Here is a 14,196-nt window from a genome sequence, read left to right as displayed (position 1 = left end):
TTCGGAAAATTCGTAGGGAAGTTAACCAAAACCTAAACAGCACAAGTACTTCCATTTTTGCAACAGCTTGAATCGCTCCAAGATCCAGGCAGGCCCGATGTAATGTGTTGAATGAGATGGCAAGGAACATCAAAATTATTCCAAGGCCTCTATTGTGCAAACAATATAGGAGAAAACGAATGGCTTGGCCACAAAATTACATGAACATGGATTTCCAACGTGTCCTATCTACAGATGAGATCCGCGCTACTCTTGACGGTCCAGAAGGATGGGCCAAAGTTTGGAACTCGAACAGAACTTCAACCGCTTACAGAGTTTATCGCCATCAAGGTGAAGGCATCATGTTTTGGGCAAGAATCATTGGGATAAGTTTGTTGGACCATTCCGAGTTCCAGAGGGTGTAAAACTTACCAGCAATACGTACAGGGCTTTTTTGGATGAGCACTTGTCACTATGGCTAGATGACCGACCATTGTCACGTCGCTTTCAGATGATTTTTATGCATGACAATGCACCATCCCATTTTATTAAGGCGACTGCAGCCTTCCTTGAATCTATGAGAGAAAGCCTCACGAGCTGGCCACCGTGTTCTCTGGATCTTAACCCCATTGAACACCTCTTTGACCCCATTGAATATCGCATGAATTTGAATAAAATTTTGGGAAATAACTAATTTTTAAGCAGTCATTTGATTATACAATTTTTATTTTTTGTGACGTATATTTAGTGAAATATTGATATTTTACTAATCTGCAATAAAGCGATTGGCGCAGTTTTAATAAATTTTGCATTTTATTTTTATTTTTGTTATTGTGTCAATAACAAAATAAAAATAAAATGCAAAATTTAAAAAGAAATAAAAAAAGATAAATATGAAAACAACTAAACGAATACATCAAAAATATATTTAGAACTTCAAAGCCCATCTTTTTAACTTCGAGTGCAACTGTTAAACTTCATGCAGTATACGCACTATTCTCATGTTCAAATATGCATGTGTTTCCTAAACTACTTCGATGAAAACAGAATGCCTCAGAATATTCGAAATACTATGGAAAATTAGCAAAAAAAATTTAATAATGTGTGTGTCTTTCTCTCTTTTGCTTCTAAATTATAAAAATTGCTTAATACGCATATTGCTACAGGTAAACTGCATTATGGATTTTTCTAATTCTTTTCTTGTGTCATTTACGAAGTCTCCTATACTCACCAACCATTCATTTCGGACGTCTATAGTCTGCTCTGTCTTGTGGCAGTCATTGCATTGACTGGGATTAGCAGTTGTACCAAAAAGTGTGGTTGGTTCTACACAAAGCTTTGACGCATTTTTAAAACAGACTAAAAATAAAAAAGAAATTTAAATGTTAAGAACATATTTATATCTACAATAAAATTTTAACTTTTAAAGACCGAGCATTTATTCTTTTTTGCTTCAGAAATTCAAAGTAATTCAGTGTATATAAATTTTAGTCAGGTATAAATGATTGCTTAGTTTATATATATATATATATATATATATATATATATATATATATATATACATGTGTGTGTCTTTATTTATATGTATGTATTTATATATAAGCTAGTATATATATAGCTTATATATAAATGCATACATGTAAATGAACACATACAAACACACACACACACACACACATATATATATTTAAAGAGAGATAGATACATAGAGAGAGAGAGAGAGGGAAAGAGAGAGATAAAAATTGTATATAGTTTATATATATATATATATATATATATATATATATATATATATATATATAAGAGAAAACAGTTAATAAAACATGTTAAAAAACACTTTAAAAAAGAGTTAAAAACGTATTTAATTTGAAAAGGAAACACTTGATAAGTGTTTTCAAAGCGTTTTTAACATGTTTTATTAACTGTTTTATTAACTGTTTGCTCTTATTATAAGCTCTATCTCCTATTTGGTTTTATCGAGCTTTTACATCTGGTTGAGATTACTTTATAAATATTTATTCTTTAATATTTATAATATACTTTAGTTTTACCATCTTGGATCATTTTGGTAAATTTATATATATATATATATATATATATATATATATATATATATATAGATAGATAGATAGATAGATAGATATATGTATGTATGTATATAAGTAATGGGACGGATATTCATGTTTTCCGCTAAGTTACATTTAGAAATTTTTTCTATGATAAATTGAGATTCGGTTGCTTGGAGCTGTTGTACAAGTTATTTTAGATTCATTTATCTTTAAAAATTTCTCAGCAGGAGTGAATACAATACATAGTAAAACATGTCCGTGCAAAGACAGTTTACCTTAATAAAGTTACACACACACACACACACACACACACATATATATATATATGTATATATATATATATACACTTCCCATAGAAGTAGAGCAACGAAACTTGGCACAGTTAATAGTCTTTCTCTACATAGGAACCACACAGAGTTATGCATTTCTTCCATCGTCTGAAGCAGCTCTGGAGACCGTTTTTGTAGAACACCCCAGGTTGGTCCTCCAATCACGATGTGACTTAAGAAATCAAGGCTGCATCATCTGGGAAACGCTTTTCTTTCAAAAACAACTTCAAGGCTGGAAAGAGGTGAAAGTCAGAGGATGCAAGGTCAGGAGAGTAGGGAGGATGGGGAAGTTTTTCATAACCATACGCCCGTGCTTCTGATCTGGCGACATGCGAGTTGTGGACCGGAGCGTTGTCCCACAGGAGGAGGGTACCTTTGCTGATCTTGCCCCGCCTCTTGATTTTGATAGTTTCCCTTAATTTCCTCAAAAGTGAAGCATAATAGGCTCCTGCAATTGTGTTACCCTTTGCCAGGAAATCTGTCATCACTACTCCGTCCTGGTCCCAGAAGACTGTGAGCATGACCTTGTCAGCGGAGGACTGAACCCTTGCCTTCTTTGGAGGTGGTGAGTCCAAGTGCTTCCACTGCATTGACTGGGCTTTGGTCTCTGGATCATAGTGATGGACCCAGTTTTCATCTTGTGTAATCAGTCTTTTGAAAAACTTTGACTCATCTTCTTGGCACATCTCCAAATTCATCCTCGAGCACGACGCGTTCTCGCTTCTGGAATGGTGTGAGCAACCTGGTAATCCATCTGGCAGACACCTTATGCACATGTAAATGGTTATGAATGATAGTTTCCACAGACCCTGTACTAATCTTGACATCCTGGGCTATTTGATGAATAGTAATGCGCCGATCTTCCAAAATGGCAATCTCAACTTGACGGACAGATGCCTCATCCATGGCAGAAGGGGGGGGCGACCAGGTCTGGGAGCTGTTTCCACAGACTTCCGGCCATGTTTGAATTCACGATGCCAGCGTTTTACAAGGTCATATGATGGGGCATTATCACCATAAGTCTTTTTCATTTCATCAAAAGTCTTCTGGGGTGTGTGTCCTTTCAAATACAAAAACCGGATCACTGCTCAACATTCAACAGGCTCTATTCACACCTGACTCAGTTCAAATACCTGTAAAACAGAAACCACAATTAGTTCAGAGCGTTAATTTTCCACATAACCTGTAGAGATATAAATCATTGCACATACACAATTTCAGTTAGATCAGAAAACTGGAAGTCGGTCAGGGGCATTACTTATTGCACGCCCCTCGTACATATATATGTTTATTCTTGGACTGTTAAGAAACTAAACATTCAGTAATTACTGCCTTCCATAGTTGTTTTTCATCTCTCCACGTTTTTTTTTTCCAACTAAGCCCCTGCCCGGCTTTGGGTAGGCTTGAAACCGCTACTTTCAGATAATGCTCACTTGGAACGGTAGAGATTCACGTCTCTATCCGCTACACCACGAGCCACGAAGTTTAATCTCTACGGTTCCAGCTGAGCATTGTCTAAAGATGGCGGTTTCAATCCTACCCAAAACCGGGCAGGGGCTTTGTTGGCAAAGAAAAAAAAAAAAAAAGGCGTGGTGAGAGGAGAAACAACTATGGAAGGCGGTAATGGCGGTAATATAAGATAAATAAACTTCATAATTTTCTATTTGATTTTCTTTATTTTCGTGATACGAATGGATAATACAATTTTTATGCAAAACCTAAACTCCTGAAAAATAAAACAAGGTTCTTTTAAACCGTTTTGTTTTTCTGTCAGTTCATGATGGCTTCAAACTTTTTATATGGGAGTAAGAGGTAACTAGAGAAATAAAGCCAAGAGGTCAATGATGGACAAATGGTTTAGAATGATTGCCTTAGAGTATTAAGACACTCATCACTTTGTAAACCTCTTAGTAATCACGGCTGAATTGAGAAACTTGTCCTCAAAGGATAAATATAATTGGACGATAGAATTATTTCATTAAGGTGATTTGGGGAAGATATCAAAGTGACACACATTGTCAGAGAGGTCATAGGTCATAAAAATATACAGTAAAGAAAATATTTATTCTTAGAATTTTGGGAACCTTCTGACTTCGCCCACATTCTTTAGGAACTTGAATTGTCCTCATAAAAATTTTGAGTACGCCGATTCAAAAAGGCGGATATTAACCATATAAAGTGTGTGGGGGGGGGGAGCAAAAACAGGTCTGAGACTCATCCATGTTTTGCATTGATGAAAGGTACGGACTAAAGTAAGTTTTAGTGAAAAGATCGATGGTAGTTTCTGCTTAAATATTAAATGCTACATAGCAAAAAATTAATCAACAAGATTTCGGTGAGGGGGACAGATCGAGTAACCAGTAAGTCAATTAAAACGGTTGTTATAGACTATTTAAAATTAAAACTGTTTTCACATTGACAGTAAGAATGCAAACATTTCTATCTTGTGAAAAACCAATGATTATTTATATTTTATATTTTTCGTGGCGCACGTGTTTTAGAATAGCTTGCCCACAACGTCGTCAATTTGCGTGTTCTGTTAATATAGTTTACATATACGGAGAAAACAGATGAATTCAAATACATGTATAATTCTTCACAGATAAACAGTTCGTCGAAGATGTAAAAAATGAAATACGCAAAGTGGTAAATTATATAATGTACAATGTAAGAACAACGAATGTAAGTATTAAAGAAGGAACACTTTGTGATACTAATTGCAATGAGAAGGAGTACACATTTCACATGTCAAAGATAGCGAAATATGCGCGAGCAATGACAGTAATTGCTCCTTACTTTATGTTGTTTTAGTTTCTGGAATTCTATGCGACTGTTACCAGTAAAGGTGCCTGACGGACACCGTGTCATTGCATGTAAAGGTGAAAAGATCAAATCTGTCAGACCACGTCCAAATTCATTTAGAAGACATGCTATCAAAAGCTTAAGATCTTGTTTTAAGTTCCGCAAGTGGGTGGGGCCAGATTTCAGACGCTCGTGTATGAGGTTGCGTTCTATAACGTTGATCACAATAAATCCTATTATGAAAGAGATGTGTATTATGACAGTATATTACTATTCTTTCTCTTTGATCGGATGATCAGGGCTGAGTGTCAAACGTACCCTCATATTTCAACATGTTTCTTAATGACTCATTAAGTCATCACTTGATCCCATGCGTACTGCCAACTGATGGAGAGAAAGCTGGTAGACGACAACTTAGGCTAATCGAAAGTGAGATTGAGATTTGGAGTTTTATTTTATGCCATATCAACCCACTAGATCATTTCAGGCAGACAATGTAGTTTACCTAGTCATTTTATGAGTCATTTAATTGTATATTTGTTTTCTCCGATAGAAGTGTTTTCTTTCCGAGTTTTTTCAATGAATCTATAAATTGTAAATGTAGGTTTATTTTTAAACAACCTAGTAAGGTTTGTCACATTTTTGTTTAGTGAGAGTCTACCGACGTGAAGTTTCTGCATTGATTATGTATATGTTAATTATACATGCCTGATACTTAGTCTACTTAATGCTACATATTGTCAAGTAGTATTTCAATCTTTTTCTTGCCAACGGTCGGTTAATGACATAATTTGCTGTTTGGAATAATCTTATATGTTGTTTGCCATTTCGTTTCCATATATCGTACGATCTGGGTATTATAATCTGAACTTGGAAATTTAAAAGTTGTTATCGTAATTTTTATGTTTTTCTTTCTGTATTTTACAAACATAGAGGTAGTCGTTGTGCGAAAGAGATTTTTGTTTATGGCCTCGGGTTTGGGGTATTGTATCAGTGCATACGATTTTACAGCACATATAATTAAAACTAATACTACATAAAATCCTGACTGGGTCATGTAGTTCGTAATAATGTCGTAGTGAGAATACACTTGCTGTTATTTACATAAATTATATAAAGTAGGGCTTAAGATGAAGAAATTTGATTAATTACGAAACTGAGAAAGTAATGCAGCAGACAGATTTCAATAAAATCATAAAATCATTGCAATAAGAATTTTTAATCGATAATGAATTACAGCCATATATGTGAAGTAAAACGAGAACCCTTAAAGAATTAGCGAAAACAAGTATTAATCGAAAAGCTTTTAAAGTAGAAAAGAAAATGACCCACCTCCACCTAAAAAGACTTAGCGAAAAAAAAACTTAAACCATTTGTTTTTATTTGAAAAGGAAAACAACAACTCATTTTTCACATTTGTTTCCATATTTTGGTCGTAAAACATAATTATTTGAAAGTTTTCTTACCGAAAGTAAAAACATATTTGAAAACAATACAGTCTCTGGCAGACATCGGCTTTTTTCTGCCTCCTTACATAACCATGCCAGAAAGTGCAAAGTTGGATCAGATTCTTGATAAGTGCGGGAATTGATTGCTTGTATAATGTCGCTGTGATCAAATCAAAAGAGAAATAAAATATTCAGTTAATTAGTTCCATATCAGTAATTTTAATACAGCCTGTTAGATATGTAAGGCATTTAAGTAGATGAAAGGACGAACAACCAAGTGCTAAGACCCTGGCGACGCATAGTGACGAAAGAAAATAAAAGATCTCACCAACCGTCGAAAACGGTTGAATGCTTCATGATTAAATACACCAGGAGATATAACTGAAACAAATGTTATGAAGAGAACAGTTTCAAGAAATAGACTTTATTGAAAAAAAAAAAGAAAGATGGAAAAGAATATAATCGAAAAAACATTTGAACCGCAGCGGTCCTACTGACAGCTCTGAACATTATGGCGTTGCATTTGCTCTGAGCGATCAAGCGAACGCTATGCTCTTTGAATGAGATTCAATCCCTCCCCGCCTAGCTGAATACTTCTGCGCGGCGCTACCATCCTGTTGGGGTGTTTTAAAAAACAAAGAGAAATACGGACAAGGCCAAACCAATACGAATTTCGCCCAGACCGATGGTGTACTTACCAGATTTTTATTCTTCGAAAAACTGGACTGACTAGCAAAGGACCATTATTAGCTTCATTTTCCTTGATCATAGAGCTCTTTGGAAAAATATGCATGCCAATGGCATGCCCCCAAAATGCACGACGTAATCAAAGCCTTCTATTTCTTTATCCGCACTAAAGTTTGTATGTGTTACATGGAACAGGGCTGCCCCTTTTTTCTATGTAAATAAAAAGAATACCAGATAAGTGAAAATGAGATTAAGATAAACCTAGAATCGAACCCTGTATGCAAGATTAAGAAATGGAATATTAGAAATTAAGTCGATTATCCTATTCTTTTAGAAATCTGAATATTAAAAGGTCAGTTAAAAGATGGACAATACAAATTAAAAATATATTGTTTAAAAATAGATTAGTTTAAAAAATAGGTTATGTGAGGATTCTTTTGTTTGCCAAAAGTGTGTTTGGACAAACATATAAAAAGCCACGAGACATTAGTCACGTTTGAAAACACACTTCTGACGTCATAGACAAAGGACATTTCTCCATATAGGACTCTATGGGTTCGGATTTTAGTCAGTCAGCCAGAGAGGGAGAGAGAGAGAGAGAGAGAGAGAGAGAGAGAGAGAGAGAGAGAGGAAGTTAGTCAGTCAGTTGATCAGCCAAGAGTTGACAGTCAGTTGGAGAGGAGAGTCCCTTAGAGGCGAAGGGTAGAAGATTAAACATGTAGATCCAAGCCGAATTCCTGACGTCATCGACCGGCCGATCCGATGAATAAAGAAGTCATCATTATGTTGTAACTCTTGTCTTGTATTATATCACGAACGAAAGGTAATTGTGTTTATCATCTTATAATGAACATTGTGTAACCCTTCGAAGATTATGTATCTCCCCTCCCCTGAACTGTATTAATACGAACTCTCCAAGAATTGTCACAGTCGTCGTCATGATGTAATATATATAAATGTCATTATCCTAATATCGGTGTTATAAGAACTGTTAAATATAAAGCCTCCAAGAAGCATATAAGAACTGGTATGAATATCTCCCTCTCATCACCACCGTTACCTCTGTATCATTATACTTTGTTATATGTGTACCCAATATGAACTCTCGTCATCTGTTTAATAGGTACTCCTATTTATGGAAGCCAATAATGCAACATATGGTCAAGAGTCATACTTCTTTTACATTCAGTCTGGTGTTTGACAAGAGTGCATTCTCTCATCCAAGCTCCCCAATTACGCTATCAACTGGATCACATCACACGCCCTGGTCAACTTTTATGGTGCAACAATAAGCCGTGGTTTACAAATATCAGATCTCGACTACGGTGGTAATATCACCATATTGGGTAGAAGTTTCGCTGACATTTAATTGACCATTGACAAGATGCAGTGTTACGCTTCAAATATCGGCATGAAGATAAACACCTATAAGACAAAGTTACTGAAGGCAGGTCCCTTCTACATGAAAAACAACCAGTTGTCTTGGACACAGAAACTCTTGAAGAAGTCTATCGGTTCAAATATCCTGGCGCTATCATCATCGTAGCTGGCTAAGGGAATGGAGACATCCTCAATCGCATCAGCAATACTCGCACAGCCTTCTACCGACTTCGATTGCGACTCTGGTCTCAAAGAGAAATAAGGCTCAACACCAAAATCAGGATCTACTAGGTCTTCATCCGTACCATTCTTCTTCTTTGGCTACGAGACTTGGCCTATACTGGCAAGTGACCTACGCACACTAGAGGTATTCGAGCATCACTGCCTACGCTGCATTCTCTGTGTCGACTGGCAACAGCTTATCTCTTACAATAAAGTTTGCGCTCGCTGATGAACCCAGTTCCTTCAAAGCCTTCGTTTGTTCGGTCATGCCCTTCGACAACACCCACATGACTTCATCCGTGAAGTCATCAACCCAGCACCTCCACCAGGCTCGAAGAAATGTCGCAGGCACCGACTCAAAACCTGGTTCAGAACTGCTGAATTGGTACTGTACCCTCACCTCTACGGGTTCCGTCGCTGGAACAGCCAATGGCTTGCACTCATAAAGGAAGTAGCCTAATTAACCCGTGTTTGGGACGCGATGAACTCGTTGGAATGAGCCGGCCCAACCGACCCAGGCTGAATGCTGTTACTATGAATATGATTATAAATTACCACATATTGACGCAAAAGTAGCACCAACTTTGATCACAATTTTCCCTATTTAAAAAATAATCATGTAAAATAGTAAATGCATTGACTCTTGATATGTTGTAATCCTCTGGTATCTTACGCAACTTCAAGTGACGACAAACCAAAGCAACTGAGATTTTTTATACTTACCAGAATAACTATCGATTTGGAACGACCTAAGAGTTTAACCTTATATGCGTCTGTACGATTGGATTTGAAGTTTGCATACTACCTTTTAACCATTGTTTCCGACAAAGCAGTCTTAATGGCACTGATCAAACTAATGCATTGTTTGACCAGTATTTTTCGATCAAAAACAATATTTTACCAGTGCACAAAATTTAGATGTTCCCATTGTCTTGAAAATTTGCGAAATAAATAACTGCGATGTAAAGAAAACTTGACTTAATTTTTTTATATATTTCATTTGAAAGTTGGTACTTTCTGAGTGTTATATGTATCTTTAATTAATGAAGCCATCTATATGTAAAATGCGGAACTCATTGAGTGATATGTTTCAGTGTAAATTCAAGTAGTCATACTTAAATGATTTAACTATTGTGATTGTAAAAGTATATTGCATATTTAGTAAAAACATTTTTAACAAAACATTGTCTTTTCATATCCAGAAGAATACGAGAAAATAAGCGTTAAAATATCAAAATTAAAAAATATCGTTAGAAATCCCAGATAGATTGATATTGAGGAACGGAGAAATATATTTTGATAATTGGATTATTGTGGATGTAAATGAGAGATAAAACAGTATAAAATTGTTATAAATTATTGAAGATGTTAGATATGATAATAAATATGTAATTAACGAGATTGATTTAACCTGGTGGTTCAAGTCATCTGATTAATATAGAGATTAGCAGCAACATAGAACTTCTGAGGCACACACATAGTGGATATGTACGTAAAAGGTTCAAATAAAAGTGCGACACTATGCTCATCGAGCATAGTGTAGGAAACACAAAGGATTAATAACAAAAGAAAAGGAAGTATGTTTAAGGAGTAATAAAAGGACTTATCAACAGACAATGGATATGAATTTGTTCTTAACGCAGACAAAGAGAAATAAAAGTAGGGTTTAAATTAGGCGTAAAGAATGGTGGATAGCAAACGGACTGAACACTAGACAAAGGATCTAACAATAGGAACAACACTTGAAGGAGATGGGTAGATAAACTGACAGCAATAGACACACGCATCGTAGAAGACCGTTTCATATACACTCAGATTCCAACCGACACACACACACACACACACACACACACACACACACACACATATATATATATATATATATATATATATATATATATATATATGAAGCATCGGCGTCTGTGTTTTCCTGTTTGTTTCATTTTATTTTCTACTTGTGGACCCAACGAGCGCCCTGATCGCCAGTTGCCAGTAAGAAAAGCTGGTTTTGTTATTATCCATGTAAACAATGATACCTTCGCTTCTCGAGAGAATACCTCCAAAATTATTATAATCCAATGTCACATTGAGAAACGCAGCTTTTACGAATGAACAGAAAGAAAACCATGATTGAAAAAACAGTGAAATACCTAGAAACAAACTTTAATTCAAGAATTTGGTAAAATTTTTCAGGGCGAAAATTCTGAATGAAGAACTCGGTAAGATTTTACAAAACCATTCCCGACAAATAGTCGGAATTATATCGTTTACAGAAGGTCGCAGAAAAGGTTTTATGTTGTTTAATACGAAATGCACAAAAATTACGTCCATATGGATAAGTTACGTACACATGGAATTTTAGTCCAATCAATGATCAACAAAAAGTTCACAAATTGTGAAAGAGTGTGGCTTGCTGGAGTATATGACTGGGACGGCGGACGAAACTTTATTTCTTTTCCCTAGTTTCACGCAGTTTGACAATGTTTGCTGCTGCATTTTCATAATACTATCGAAACATGTAAATCGCCATTCATTCTGATACATTCCCAGTCTTTCAGCAGCTAAACGATTGCTTTTTAATTTGCCCTTGTACCTAAGTAATGGTCGGTTTACTGCCCGGTGACCCTGTTAAGTTGACCGCACATCAACATTTTTGGAATTCTTTCCTCTTGCATACGTAACACATGACTAGTCCAGCGCAGCAGTGATTTCATGAGAAGGCACTCAATACTATTAATGTCTTACATGATGAAAAGGTTGGTTGGTTGTTTTTGTTTTACGACTTATCAACCATTTTCGGGTTATTTAATGCCGAATCCAAAGATTTTGAAGAATTTTTTTTTTAATAGAGTATATTTGTTGTTTTCACGTCGGTTTCTATTCAACCCATAGTTGGGACCCCAACAGGTACTACCACTCCGGGTCAGAGTGGACCTGGGAGCAATGGTAATTAAAGGGTGGCTCCACACTCCCCAAAGCCCACAAGCTGGGGCCTCACCACTGGATATAGTTTAAGGTCATATCCAGGACCCCCATTGACGGACTTTTACCCTCTGTAGGGGGGCAGTCGGCGTATGCCCCACCGACAGGGCCAACATGATGAAAAAGTCAGCATTTGAAATCCTGTCGCTTAAACTAACTCCACAAATTTCTCGAAGACGGCCTTTACGAAAAACATCCAACTGTTGAATTTGTGTTCTGTAGTATCCCAAAACTCTGAGCCATGTGTTTTGAGAACTATAGTCTTGTAGACCTGTATCTTTGTTTGAAGTGTAATACCCCAAATTTTCCAAAATCAATGGCGAAGTCTCCCGAAAGCAGTGGAGGCTTTTGCTAATCTATTGACTATCCCATCATCAAGTGTTCCACTAGTGTTTACTTTACTTCTTAGGTAGTTGAAGTTCTTGGCATATTTCACACTATAACCGTCAACTTGAATTGACACTTTGGGGAATGCATGCACAGGCGGGTTCATTTTGTTTTTGTGCTGAGGCTGGTTGATGAACAACTTCAGTTTTTGTTATGCTTATGATTAATCCGAATGTCTTGAAAGCAGCAGGGAATTTGTTCATAAGACGTTGAGCTTCCTCGAACGAAGTAGCAACGTGCAGCATCATCTGCAAAAAGTAAGTCCCAAATTATACTGGTTCAAGTAAGAGTTTTGGATTTAAACCTCTGACAATTAAAAAGTCCACCACTTGTTCTATACTGAATTTTCACGTTGTCCTCAGTTCCAGCAAGTACATATTTCAGTATTATCGAAAAGCAGAGGGCAAACAGTACAGGGGCCATGACACATCCCTGTTTATTGCCGTTAGTAACGCCGAATGAACTAGATATCTCATCATTTGAAACATCATCTACCTTCATTCTCTCGTGGAATGACACTATCACTTGCAACATATTTTCGGGTATAGCAAGCTTTCGCAACACTTTCCATAGAGCAGCCCGGTTTACAGTGTAAAATGCCTTTGTGAGGTCCACAAAAAAACACATACATCTGATTCTTTTCACGAACTTTATCTGCAACCTGTCTCAAGGAGAAAATCATGTCTATGGTGCCGTGACCAGTATGAAAGCCACACTTATACATAACTATATGAAAGGAACATTGTGTGTGTGTGTGTATGTGTGTGTGTGTGTGTGTGTGTGTGTGTGTGTGTGTGTTAGTTCGTTCCCTATGGACTAAAATGGCTGAATCGACTTTTATGAAATTTCACACTAATGTGCTTAGGTTTTGTATCAGAATATATTCGATGAGTATCGATAATCGATAATCGAAATAATCCGATGAAAGAAGGAATATGCGATTTTGATCAAAGTTAACATCTGACACAGCCTAACATTACAAGAGCGTTGAAAATGTTTATTGCCACACAAGCTGGAAGGACAGACGTATAAAATCGTCAGTAGGCTCTTTTGTATGACACGGGACGCGTTCGAAATGAATGTTTCTGTTTAAAGCACAACTACACTATGATACGTGACTTTTTCATATCAACATAAATTGAAGCCATTATCACCGCACAAGCAGTAAGTCCAATCGTATAAAATAAACAGTAGGTTAATTGACATGATAGTTGCGCGTTTGAAATAAATGTTTCTGTTTAGATCACAACTAAATACCTGTCTCAAGGAGGAAATCATGTCTATGGTGCCGTGGCTAGTATGAAAGCCACACTTATATATAACTATATAAAAGGAACTTTGTCTGTGTGTGTGTGTGTGTCTGCGTGTGAGATACCTGACTTTTGCATTTAAAAATTTAAATTCAAGCCATTACATATGAAAAAATAATTTTATAAAATAAACAGTAGGTTCTCTACAGTGCAATGTATTGTGGGTAAAGTCATCGCAGAAAACTACGTGCAGTTCCCCCCCCCCCCCAGTGCATCGCTATGGGTTCCAATTAGGGCAAGCAGTCCATCAATTTGATTGAAAAATGGATGATTTAACCGATTTCAATGACAATAAAAATATGGGAGTGTGAAAAATTCGGTGATGACCATTCAATCATGGGCAACGTCGGGTCCCAACCAGTACATTATACATATATATAACTACTACTATCGAAATTTTTTTTTACTATTTTTGCTTTAAACATAACTTAAAATTCTGTTGGAGCTTTAAAAAATTATTAATTAATCGAATTAGCAAATTATTTATTTTTAATGAGGATAATATAAATTTGAAACTGTCGATTAAATGATATTCTCATATTGTATTACTTTTACTTCATTATTTCAATAAATCCCATATAAATGCTCTATCGTCAATATC

This window comes from Euprymna scolopes, chromosome 8 (assembly GCF_053919585.1).
Source record: "Euprymna scolopes isolate OS-2025 chromosome 8, ASM5391958v1, whole genome shotgun sequence".
Classification (NCBI taxonomy): domain Eukaryota; kingdom Metazoa; phylum Mollusca; class Cephalopoda; order Sepiida; family Sepiolidae; genus Euprymna; species Euprymna scolopes.
Note: the sequence above shows the minus strand (reverse complement) of the source record.